This window comes from Jaculus jaculus, chromosome 12, assembly GCF_020740685.1.
Source record: "Jaculus jaculus isolate mJacJac1 chromosome 12, mJacJac1.mat.Y.cur, whole genome shotgun sequence".
NCBI classification, from domain to species: Eukaryota; Metazoa; Chordata; class Mammalia; order Rodentia; family Dipodidae; genus Jaculus; species Jaculus jaculus.
In genome coordinates, this window is record NC_059113.1 from 18,676,323 (window position 1) to 18,689,101 (window position 12,779).

General features: G+C 48.8%; 1 protein-coding gene across 3 annotated transcripts in view; it reads left to right on the plus strand.

The window, feature by feature from the left end:
• Window positions 1–2,900: 2,900 nt before the first annotated feature.
• Pnoc (prepronociceptin) overlaps window positions 2,901–12,779 on the plus strand; it is a 30,641-nt gene continuing 20,762 nt past the window's right edge. For 2 of the 3 annotated variants that reach the window (XM_045131793.1, XM_045131790.1), the window contains exon 1: window positions 3,336–3,421. The gene's annotated coding sequence lies outside the window, so the exon portion shown is untranslated. Of the gene's footprint in view, window positions 3,163–3,335; window positions 3,422–12,779 lie in introns of those variants that run through there. The other variant, XM_045131792.1, reaches the window with a different exon arrangement.

The following is a 12,779-nucleotide window of genomic DNA, read 5'->3' on the forward strand; positions in this document are numbered from 1 at the left end:
AGAACTTTCCCCAAGCTGGGCGTGGTGGCGCGCGCCTTTAATCCCAGCACTCAGGAAGCAGAGAGGTAGGAGGATCGCCGTTAGTTTGAGGCCACCCTGAGACTACATAGTGAATTCTGGATCAGCCTGAGCCAGAGTGAGACCCTGCCTCAGAAAAAAAGAACTTTCCCCATGTAGTAGCTTGATGTTCATTGCCTGCCTTTGGCTGCATAGAACTCCGGGAAATGTAGGCTTTTAGCTGAGCTCTTAGAAAAGAAATCCAACATATTGTTCAGTAAGGAGAGGCAGCAGGTGGGTAGGTATGGGGTAGGCAGTCAGCAGTATCTGTCACAGGTGTGAAATCGGGATCTAGACCATGAACCCCACCCCCACAAGACAGCAGGAAGTACAACCAACCCCATGGCATGCAAGAACAATGCTGATTTCCCAGGATTCATAGTAACAGCTCTGACCTGTAATATTGCAGTGTGAGCTTTGGACAACAGAAATCTAAGTGAGGCGTCAGGTGCACGCTGGTCCCCTGGGCCTTTCCACTGTGAACACAGATGAGTGGGATTTCATTCTCGGCTTCATCCGAGTGAATCTTTGCTTACTAGGTTCCTCTGTGTGTGTGTGAGAGAGAGAGCGAGAGAGAAAGTGTGTGTGTGTGTGTGTGTTTGTGCATGGGTACACATGTGGTTAGTGTTTTTGTGTGTGTGTGTGTGTGTGCATGGGCACACATGTGGATAGTGTTTTTGTGTGTATGTGTGTGTGTGTGCGTGGGCACACATGTGGGCAGTGTGTGTGTGTGTTTTTGTGCATGGACACACATGTGGGCAGTGTGTGTGTTTGTTTGTGCATGGGCACACATGTGGTCAGGGTGTGTGTGTGTGTGTTTGTGCATGGGCACACATGTGGTCAGGGTGTGTGTGTGTGTGTGTGTTTGTGCATGGGCACACATGTGGTCAGGGTGTGTGTGTGTGTGTTTGTGCATGGGCACACATGTGGTCAGGGTGTGTGTGTGTGTGTTTGTGCATGGGCACACATGTGGTCAGTGTGTGTGTGTGTGTGTTTGTGCATGGGCACACATGTGGTCAGGGTGTGTGTGTGTGTGTTTGTGCATGGGCACACATGTGGGCAGTGCACATGCACCTATGTTCAGGTGTGTGCACATGTGCACAAGTATGCATGTGTGGAGGTCACAGGTTGATGGTAGGCGTCTTCCCCCACCACTGCCCGCCTTATTCTTTAAGACAGGGTCTCTAACTGAACCTACAGCTCACTGATTCAGCTGGACTACTTGCCCGTGAGCCGCAGGGACCCTTGTATCCTCACCGACCCAGCACTGGGACCACAGGAGTGTACCACCATGCCCGGCTTTCATATGGTGCTGGGAATGGAACTCAGATTCTTATGCCTGTTAAGTAAGTATTTTATCCTCAGAGCCATCTTTCCAGCCTGTTTCTTTTAGGGAGATGTAATCCCCATAACATAAAAATTCACCATTTTATGGCCTCTGGGATGACTCAAAAGGCACCGTAGTGCTGAGAAGCGACAGAAGAGTGTCCAGCATTGAAACATCTCTGTCACACCTTCCAAGGCTCAGGGTCCATTACAAAAGAGGTGGCGGAAAGAATGTAAGAGCCAAAGGAAGGGTAGGACTGCTTGTAATGGACTCTTTCAGACTCAAAATGCCCTGGATATCCATGACCTCACAGTGCCTGGTCCTACCTACACAAGACCCTGATAATAGGATGAAAAGATGAGGTCGTTAAAATAAAAGAAGGGGAGGGAAGATGATGGAGAGTGGAGTTGTGAAGGGGAAAGTGGGGGAGGGGAGGGAAGGAGATTGTCAGGGTTTATTGTCTATAATTATGGAAGCTGTCAATTTTTTTAAAGTTTTAAAAATTCACCATTTTATTTTATATAATTTTTAAATATTTTATTTTATTTTATTTGACACAGAGAGAGAGAATGGGCATGCCAGGGTCTCTAACCCTGCAAACAAACTCCAGTTGCATGTGCCACCTTGCACATCTGGCTTACATGGGTCCTGAGGAATTGAACCTGGGTCCTTTGGCTTTGCAGGGAAGTGCCTTAAGCGCTAATCCATCTCTCCAGCCCAAGCTCACCATTTTGAAGCACTTCCATCGCACCAAGAAGACACTCTGTGTCCATCAGGGGTCAGGGTGGGTGCTCAGCCACGGCCCCCCTCACCTGGATGCTTGCTTGCATTCCTTGGATGAGAAAGTTTCGGCCCCTGGAGTTCTGGAATATTTTAGATCTTTTTGAGAAAAACCAAGGACAAGGTCTCGGCGTGATTGTCCTGGGGCAAGAAGGAAAGGGGGGGAGGTCTCTAAGGATACTGTAGAATCCAACTTCTGGTGATGGGGTTGCCTGTAGAATGCCTGGCTGCAGTCCACTCCCTGCTGAGCTGAGAAGAAAAAGGGAGGCTCTGCAACCAGAGCTAAGGTCTCTTCCACTGCCTCTGATACCCGAAATATCAAGCAGCGGCTTGGGAAGGCCTGGGTTGTGGCCCTGGATGCAAACACGGAACTTGTAGATTCGGTTGGTATGTAAAGGGGGAGGGGAGTGAGATGTGGGGAGAACTCAACTCTAGCATTTATTAAGGGCCTCGGTGTTGCAGATATAAACAGGGGCCTCGTTGCTCTGCTTCCCGCCCTCCGGGAGGCGGTGTACCCATTTTACAGAGGAGGACCTGAGACTTACCAAGAGGAAGCACCGCCTGCCTCGAGGGGGATAGCCCGAATCCCAGGCTCTCCCAGCTCAGTTTCTGCTCTGCAGCGTGTACTGCGCCATGCTGTGGGCACCTGTGGAAATGCCTCCTGAACCGTGTCCTCCAGGAGGGGCCTACCTTTTCCGACCACTGGGACCTGACATTAGTGCCATTAGGAGGGGCGCTCAGCTTAGCTCTTCTCTGAGCTGGTGGGAGCTGGGCGTGAGCTGCCCCTCCCTCCTGCCTGCTGCCTGATCTTCATTCCTTGGACAAAAAGGTTGTTGAAGACGACTCCAGGATTTGGGGTCTGCCTCCTTCGTCCCAGTCATCAGGACTGTGTTCCTCTGAGTGACTTGCCACAGCTACCCCCAGGGCAGGGCCATCCTCACAGTGCCTCTGGAGGCAACCGGGAGGCAGCTGAGGGCTCCTGGCTGAACCGAGTCCAGGTGAAGCAGGCTGGGGTCTGGATTGATGGGGAGGTTGGTGTGTCACAGGTCTGAGCACAGAGCAGGGGAGGGGGCCAGCCAGGCAAGGTTGGAGTCGTGCTGTTTGGTTGCTGAAGGGGGTCAGCGTAGGCATGTGTCATCGAGGTGGGCAGGGAAGGGGAGGGCTGTGCGTGGGGAGAGGATATATATGCTGGTGTGGCTGACACGGAGGAGCAAGCCTCACATCCGAGGGAGCTCTGTGACTGACTGACAGCACCAGGTAAGCTATGCATGCTGCCCCGGCCCTGGCCAGCTGGCACTCGCTGCCCGGAGGCCCTCGGGAAGGCAGGACAGCCAGCCAGGCCGGCCGGCTCCTCCGCCTCTGTCTTTTGTCCACGGAGGGAGGCTGCTGCTGGCCTCTGGTGAGATTCTGGCTTCATTCATCTTATTTTCAGCGCTCGGATGGATGGTGGAAAAGGGAGGAGGGCGGAGGGCTGCTTAATCTCACAGAGAGATCCAGAAGAAAGCTGAACTTGGAAATGAGGAAAAGTTTTGCTTTCTTAGTTGTGGCTCCTACTGGATGGCTGCTATAGATAAAAAGAGGCAACTGCCGGAGAGAGGTCAGGTGAGGGGCAAACACTGGCAGACGGCTTCCATTCAAAGTGGGCCCCCAGGAAGCCCCTGGCACCCTTGTGAGGGTTTTGCTCTCGGTGGCTTCCTGTCTTTCCCTGGTGGAGTACAAACGCCGTCGTCCTTATCACTGAACTTGGTGCTATTCAGGTTGGAGTTCTCTTACGCCCCAGATAGAAACTGCTACCAATGCTGTGGGAAGAACCAGACCAGAGGGTCAAACTCCACCTGTACACACCGCTGAACTCAGTCACCCTGGGTGAAGTTCACGGGCATTCCTGTGGGTGTGACCTTGGTCCTCCAGAATCTGAGAGGTTTTGAGGTCTCTTTTCTTTTTTGGCATCTTTCTTCCCTCTGTCCAGGTCTCAGCATCTAAACTCTCACTGCTTGCTCGCTCGCTTGCTCGGTTCTCTCTCTCTCTCTCTCTCTCTTTCTCTCTGTCAACCTCCTCCTCTCTTTGTGTGTCTCCCTCCCTATATTATCTCACTTCCCCTCCTTCCTCTCCCCATCCTCTTCCTTCCAGTCTCCCATTGAACATGGGCAAGTTCTGGGGGAATTTCAAGTGAGGCAGGATGATTCTGGAAAGGAACTATTTAAAGCAAGCTGCTTTGGACTTGAATACCCCGATCCTGGGCTTAAACATCTGTGTTTGCCTTTCTCGAGGAGCCCATAATTGCCCCAATTATAACCAATAACATTGTTCGGCAGAGTAACAAAAGATGAGCTTCACATGGCCTTTGCCAGCAAGCCCAAATCAGAGTTCTCATCACGGGGTGGGGGGGGGGGGAGTAACTGCCAGGCTTCTTATCAAAACCTCCCCAAGAAAATACTGCACTTTCTCATTGCCTATAGGTGGCTGCTACACGCACCTCCTTTTTCTCATTTATGAAGCATGGCAGGGAAATACTCGACAAGCTTCCATCAATGCCAATGATATACCTCTCGTGGAAAAGATTCCTCACAAGCGTGGGGACCACTGCCCCTATACTACTTCCTGAAAGGGACAACCCCACTCTTGCAGCCCCGCCTAGCCAGGTGCTATCTTGATGGTGCTAATGGACTTCATCTTATTAGGGTTCAGGTCTGTTCCCTGAGGCACAGCAGCCCCTGCCTTGTCAGCTGAACACTGGGGGGCACTTAGGACTGTAGAAGACGCAGGAGGTTTTGCATTGCTGGTGAAGGGAGTAATTGCAGGATTAGGCTTAAATGGAGCCTGAGAACAGGGCTGTCACCCGAGCTATTCTATCTTCAATCAATCAGTATTTATCAGCTACCCCCCACCAGGCAGGGGAGGCGCAGTAGATTCAACAGAGGTGATAATAAGAGCACTTTACTTACGTGCTTTCACACCCGTTATTCCCAGCAACAGCCCTGCAAGACAAAATCATTATCTCTAAGTCACAGTTGGGGAAACTGAAGCTCAGAGGTTAGGAGATTTGAAAACAAGTTCGGTGCACGGCAGGGACAGGACTTAGTATAGCTGTCCCATGTCCCTCTTGAGGTCAGGCGAACTTGTTTAAGTGACAGCAGGGACCCTGCACAAATCCACGTGAAGTAATTAAAGGATCATGCGGGGGCACTGGCTGTGATTAGTCCCACGCCGCGTGGTCCAGAGAGCAAGTGGCTAGAAAGGAATTCGAGGAAAACTGCTCTCCCTCCAGGGCTCTGGGAATTAGAGGCAGGTAGGGGGAGGGGCAGCTTTTGGATGGACTGGGGTTTTGAAGGCAACTGGGACAGAAACACAAAAGAAAGAAAAAGGCATTAACGTTTCTTGAAACCTACTGCCTGCCAGGCAAGAACCTGAACTTGTGTACGTGTTTATTTCCTACACACACACACACACACACACACACACACACACACACACGGGGTCGGGGGGGGGGGATGTGAGGCTCAACCAGACATTCTATATTTGCAACGACATGGTTTGATGACTTCTCCTTTTCTCTTTCCCAGCTGCCCCGCTCATATAACGCACAAGGAATCTAGTCATTAGGTATCTTAGGAAAAGGCTGGGTCCTTTGGAGAAAACAGGATTCATCATAACCCCAGACTATAGCAGTCTGAGTTGCTGGGAGCTCATGAGGCAAACTGGATTTTTTTCTAAACATTTCCATTTCAATGCCTGCCGTGGCTTCCAGTATCTAACAGAAAGCTTTCCTTCTCTGGTTTTCTGGGCACACACCAACCTGGATAAGCTATAACCCATTTCCCACTTTGCTTCTCAACTTTCTGTGATCCTGGGGACTTTTCGAAATCCTGGTTGCTGCTTGCAAAAAAAAGCAGGCTAAGCAGCGGGGGTGGGGGGAGGGGGGGCTGGGTTGGGTGGCTGGTGTGCCTTGCCCCCCACCACGCAGCGGGTGCTCTGCAGCCCGCAGTGGTTCACGGCTGACCTCCCCTCCCCTCACTCTGGTCCTGTGATCTGTGATCACCCCGCCCTGGTGCTTCATTCATCCTTTCATTCATCCAGCCTAGAACGTGCGTGGAGTAAACTGGTAGGCGTCACAGGCGCGTCTGAGTCGCCAGCTTCCTCCCAACTCACAGTCAATGTCATAAAATGTGACCGAGCCCAGAGCAGTGACCTCCAGAGCGGCTTGCCCGCAGGACTGCCTGTTGAGCTTCTGGTAACACTTGGTAGTTATTGCTGTTGTTCTTTTAATCTTAGCTTTCTTAATTTTGATTTTTACAATGCATGTAACTTACTAAATAAAAGTAAGTGGTACTGTGTATTTAAACTGGATGGCTACAGTAGGGTAGCAATTCTCATTTCAAAACAGCTAGCAGAGAAGGTTCCTGAGTGTTCCCAGCACAAAGGAATCATCAATGTTTGAGGTGATGAACAAGCCAGTTATGCTAATTTGATCATTACACATTGCATACATGTATGGAAAGATAACACGGTACCCAATTAAGCATGTACAATTATGTCAATTAAAGGCTCAAGATTGCTAGCTAGAGTTACAAAGAGAATGATGTTTGAATTAGTGGTCTAGATTCACTGCTCTTTTCTTATCTAGGTTTTTAAATCTCATTGAAAAGAATATGGAGTGCTCTTACAAAAGTAAATAAAGCTTTTTAAAAGTCCACTTAACACACACACACACACACACACACGCGCGCGCGCGCGCGCGTACTCCACTTGATACTATGTGGGCGCTTTTGTCAGAAACATGAAGATGAACGTTTATTTGTGGCACTGACCGCAGCATGTTCCTCTGGTCTCCCATGCAGTCCTTCCCGAAACCATGCACCGTGTCATGACTTCCATCCACTCTGCCCAAAGCCACAGCCCCACGGAGCCCTCATTTCCTCTCCCACTTCTTCCTCACTTCCCTTACTGGGAGAGGACAATTATGTGGCCACTCATAGAATCAAAGAATATTAACCATCTCATCCAATTGCCTCCTTTTACAGAAAGAGAACTGAGACCCAGATAGTCATGTCTAACATCCCATAGTAAACCAAAAAAAAAAATGAGCTATAGAACTCAGGACCTTGCCTTCTTACACAGGGCCCAGCCTGAGTATCCTTGGCCTGATCGGAGTGACCTTGCCCTCTTCCCAAGTGGAAATCTTGAGCAGAAAATAAATCTTGCAGGAGTCAAGGCATCCAGCAGAAGAGGGAAAGAAAACAGTCTCCCAGTTTAGAGCTGGGGAGTCAACACAGTCCATACGGGAACATGAGCTGAAGCCAGACCCTGAACTTCATTTTCTGAGCTATGAGCCAGGGCTTTTTGTGCATTTGACAGAGAAGGGACAAGGGGCCTCCCTCCTCCCTGAACCATGTATGTCCTGTCCCTTCCTTTTTATAGATGGCATGTACAGAATATTGTTCTCTTTCTCCTCTTTTTTTTTCTGGGGGGTTCAAGGTAGGGTCTCTCTCTAGCTCAGGCTGACCTGATATTCACAGTGTAGTCGCAGGGTGGCCTCAAATTCATGCTGATCCTCCTACCTCTGCCTCCCAAGTGCTAGGATTAAAGGCGTGTGCCACCACGCCCAGCAGAATTTTGTTCTTTATAGGTGAGTTATATTCATCTGCAACCCTGTCATCTGGGGGGGGGGGGTCATGTAATTTTATCTTTCTTTCTGGGATAAACATAAATCCATAGGAGCTAAGCAACTTGTGTAAACCACCCACTTACTAAATAGCAGGCTCTTGTCTGCATTGGGTCCCTCCATGAGCTGGGAGCAAAGAAAAGGTTGTACTGACAGGGCTTGAGCCCAGTGTCTTGTCCAGGGAGAATGTGCTCACCTACAGACAGACAGATCACTAGGCCAAGCATGGTGGCGCACACCTTTAATCCCAGCACTCGGGAGGTAGAGGTAGGTGGATTTCGATGAGTTGGAGGCCACCCTGTGACTAAATAGTGAATTCTAGGTCAGCCTGTGTTAGAGCAAGACCCTATATAAAAAAAAAAAAAAAAAAAAAAAAAGGATGAAGAGATGGCTTAACCATTAAGGCATTTGCCTGCAAAGCCAAAGAATCCAGTTTGATTCTCCAGGAGCCACGTAAACCAGAAGCACAAGGGGGCACATGTGTCTGGAGTTCTTTTGTAGTGGCTGGAGGCCCTGGTGTGCCCATTCTCTCTCTTTCAAATAAATAGATATTTTTTTTAAAAAGAAAGAAAAAAAAAGAAAAAGAAAAAATAAAATAAAAAAGAAAGAAAGATCATTACCCAGAAGGACCCATCTGAGCACAAGCTTGTGGGTCAGATGGGTTTGAGCCCCAGCTCTGCCACTTCAGGGTGCATCTCCCATCCAAGCCTTATTCTCCTTAACTGCAAAATGGGTTTGGTAGCACTCAGCCTATAGGGTGAGTCCTTGTAAAGCAATTGATACCTTCTGGCATCTGGTGCTCTGAAGAACTACTAACCGTGAGGTGGCCAAATACTTATAAATGCATCCTTTCCCCGTGAAACCACACTGCAGAAAGCACATCTGGTGCCATAAGTGCCCAGAGTGTGCTGTTGGGAGTTAAAACACCTCATTTGATATCCTGGCTCTGCTATGTATTAGCTGGATGGTCTTAAGAAAGTTGCTTAATCCTAATTAAGTTATTTTTGTTCCAGAAAGGAAGATGAAATTAACCCTAGATTATGAGGCTATAGATGATTATAAAAAGATTATCTGGGTAGGTGAGAGAAATGGCTCAGTGGATAAACTACTTGCCACACAAACATGAGTAACTGAGTTCAAGTCCCCAGAACCCACGTAAAAGCCAGACACCTCATCAGGTATCTATAATTCCATTATGCCCACTGGGAGGAAGGAGATGAAGGCAGGAGAAGTTCCTGCAGACCCAAGGACCAGCTAGCCAGGCAAATACAACCGTGAACAATAAGAGACACTGCCCCAAATAGGATGAACGACGAGGACCAGCCAGTTATCCTCTGACCTCTACCCACAAGAACTCACACGTATACACACATCATACATGCACATACCCCAAGAAAGTTAAAAATAAACAAGTCTTCTGTAATCTGTAAAGAACAATGTTCTAGGGCTGGAGAGGTGGCTTAGCAGTTAAACACTTGCCTGTGAAGCCTAAGGACCCCGTTTGATGCTCGATTCCCCAGGACCCACGTTAGCCAGATGCACAAGGGGACGCACATGTCTGGAGTTCGTTTGCAGAGGCTGGAGGCCCTGGTGTGCCCATTCTCTCTCTCCCTCTTTCTCTCTCTGTCTGTAGCTCTTAAATAAATAAATAAAACAAAAAATATTTTTCATTGATAAAAAGGGACCATGCATGCTTCTGGAAGGAGAGAGGCTCCTTATCCCATCTGCACCAGAAGCACCACGATCCAAAGGCTTTGTGGTATATATATATAATTTTTCTTTATTTATTTGAGAGAGAGAAATATGCAGGGGAGAAAGAGAGAGTTTGAGTGTGCCAGGGCCTCTAGCCACTGCTAACGAATCCCAGGTGCGTGTGCCCCCTTATGCACCTGGCTTATGTGGGGACTGGGGAGTCAAACCTGGGCCCTGTGGCTTTGCAGGCAAGTGCCTTAACCACTGAGCCATCTCTCCAGCCCCAGCTTTTTGGTTTTTTTGAGGTATGGTTTCACTGTAGCCCAGGCTGACCTGGAATTGACTGTGTAGTCTCAGGGTGGCCTCCAACTCCTGATGATCCTCCTACCTCTGCCTCCCGAGTGCTGAGATTAAAGGCGTGCGCTACCATACTGGACATCAAAGGCTTTTTCACAAGTCAGGAAATAAAACTCACATAGGGTCTAGCTTCAGCTAGCATTGCACTCATAATCTCCCAACAGAAACCAATTATACTACCCTGCCCCTGGAAGCAAGAGTACATGAAAATAAATGGACTAAGGCTAAATCACAATGATATCTTATCTTTGTAAACAGCAAGACGCAATCAAATGTGTAAGGTGTCATTATCTAAATACAAGGTAATTAAACCTTTCTTTATTCAATACAAAAAGGCCTGATTACAGAATTGCCTCAATGAGTGGTTAATTGAGCCTGGCTCATTGATGAAATACAAGCCAAGAAAAACTTAAAACATCCTCAGGTGTGTTGTGTTTTCTGATGACTGTCACTCTGGCTAGGTAACAAAGGGGGAAGAAAAAGCTGTCATTGTTCCCATCTTGCACTTGAGAGAACCAGGACTTCCAGCAATGAAATAACTTCCCCAAAGTGACACAGTTACACAGTTACAAAGTGTGTGGGTTAAACACAAATATTGCTCATGAATTACCTACTCCGCTTCATTCTAGTGGATGCCAGTGTACGGACAGAACCTCAGACAGCCCACAATGGACTTCTGACTTCTTTGGAGATTTGGGGAAGGGTTGTTATTTTTAGGTATTTTATTTGTTTGCTTGATTGATTGATTTTTGCTTTTATGAGACAGGGCCACTGTAGCCCAGGCTAGCCTGCAACTATGCAACTCAAGCTGGTCTTGAACTCACAGAAATCTTCCTGTATCATCTTCCTAAGTACTGGAATGACAGGTGTTACCAGCATGTTATCCAGGCATTGTTTTTGTGGGTTTGTTTTTTTTTTTGTTGTTGTTGTTGTTGGTTTTCAAACAGTCTCATGTGGCCCAAGCTGGCCTCAAACTCACTCTATAGCTAAGGGGGAACTTGAACTCCTGATCGTCTTACCTCTACCTCCCAAGTGCTGGGATTATAGGCAGGTGCCACCATGCCCACTTAATGGGGCACCAGGACTCAGGCAAGCTAAGCAAGCACTCTACCAACTGAGCTGCTCCCGCAGCCTCCAGGCTTTGTCGAGGTTCTAAATGTAGATGGACACAGCTGGACTGGGCGTTGTAAGGAGTACAAAAGCACAGAAATGCCTCTGTGGTGTCAGCTGTGGTGGCGCATGCCTTTCATCCCAGCGCTCGGGAGGCAGAGGCCGGAGGATTGCAGTGAGTTTGAAGCCACCCTGAGACTACATAGTGAATGGCGGGTCAGCCTGAGCTAGAGCGAGACCCGACCTTGAAAGAAGACAAAACGTCTTTGTAACGATATTTCCGTGTTTTGGGGGCTTCCACGTACCTTGATCCTATTTAAAGATGGCAAACCACCTGTGGGATGGGCCCACGTTGTCTTTCTTATCTTACCAATTCTTTGAATTGCAGAGGACGACGAATAGCATCCAATAAATAATAGGTGGACTGCTTGTTAAAAATCAGGGTGCAGGGGTGTGGTGGTACACACCTGGAATCCTAAGCTGAGGCAGGAGGAGCGTGAGGTCAAGGCCAGTCTGCGCTACATAGTGAGATCCTGTTGGATAAAGCAACAGAAGGAGAGAGGAGGAAGGAGGAGGAGGAACGTGAACAAAGAGGAAGAGAAAGAGGTAGAGAAGGAAGAGAAAGGGGAAAGAAGAAAGGGAAGAGACGAGAAGGAAGGACAAGGAGGAGGAAGTGAGGGTGGAACAGAGAGGGAAACGGGAATAGGATGGCCTGTCTTGAGTAGATTTGATAAATTCTCACTGAAATACAACCCCCAGAGGGGCCTCCTGTTTTACATGTAGCCAGGCCATCAAATGGATCACACACTAATTGTCCCAGGACCTCACCCCTAAGTCCCATTTTACCCCAGACTGAGATAACAAACATCAGTCATGCCACCACTTCCCACGTGTGTGTGAGCCACCCGCCCGGCCGCCCGGGGTAATGAGGTTCCCGAGTCACCTCTGCGGGAGGCATTGCATTAACATCTGCCACAGCTGATCAGCGCTCCCCCGCGCACCCTCGCCCCCCGCAGCCTCTGTCAAAGGGAAGAAGGGAAACATCCCTTTCCTCTTTGCATCCCTTTCTTCTGTGACACACAGCCACTGCCACCACGCGGCCATAGAGAGCACAGCTATGCTGTTCTGGGACAAATTCTACCAACGTTCCTAGGTGAAGGGTGGAAATGGAGCTGAGAGTGAGCTGTCAAAGCAATTCTCAAGTTTATCAAGAGACTCAGGGAAGGCCCTAGTGAAAACAGGGCTCATGTTCTAGAGTCAGGTTTTTTATTTTTTCTTTTTAAAATTCTTTTTATAACAGAGAGAAAGAGAAAGACAGAGACAGAGAGAACTGGCATGCCAGAGCCTCCAGCCACTGGGCTCAAACTCCAGACGCATGTGCCACCTTCTGCACACGTACAACCTTGCACACTTGCATCACCTTGTGCGCCTGGCTTACGTGGGATCTAGAGAGTTGAACATGGGTCCCCAGGCTTCACAGGCAAACGCCTTAACTGCTGAGCCATCTCTCCAGCCCTGGAGCTAAGTGTTATGTAAGAACTCTGGAACCGAAGCACACTTCCAAGAAACATACATTGTTGGTCTACCGACTCCTCCTTAGCACTTCCAGACCTGGCGTTCAGCCATGCCTCATGGCCATTCATAACCCATCCTCAGCCGGACATGCATTGCTTGTGCCATCCTGGGATGACACCTTGCCTTGCTCTGGAGCAAAACTAGCCCCCTCCTCTCCCTGCTCAAAGCAGACAAATACCCTAATAGATCCTTTGTGGGTGATGTGGACCAGGAGCAGAT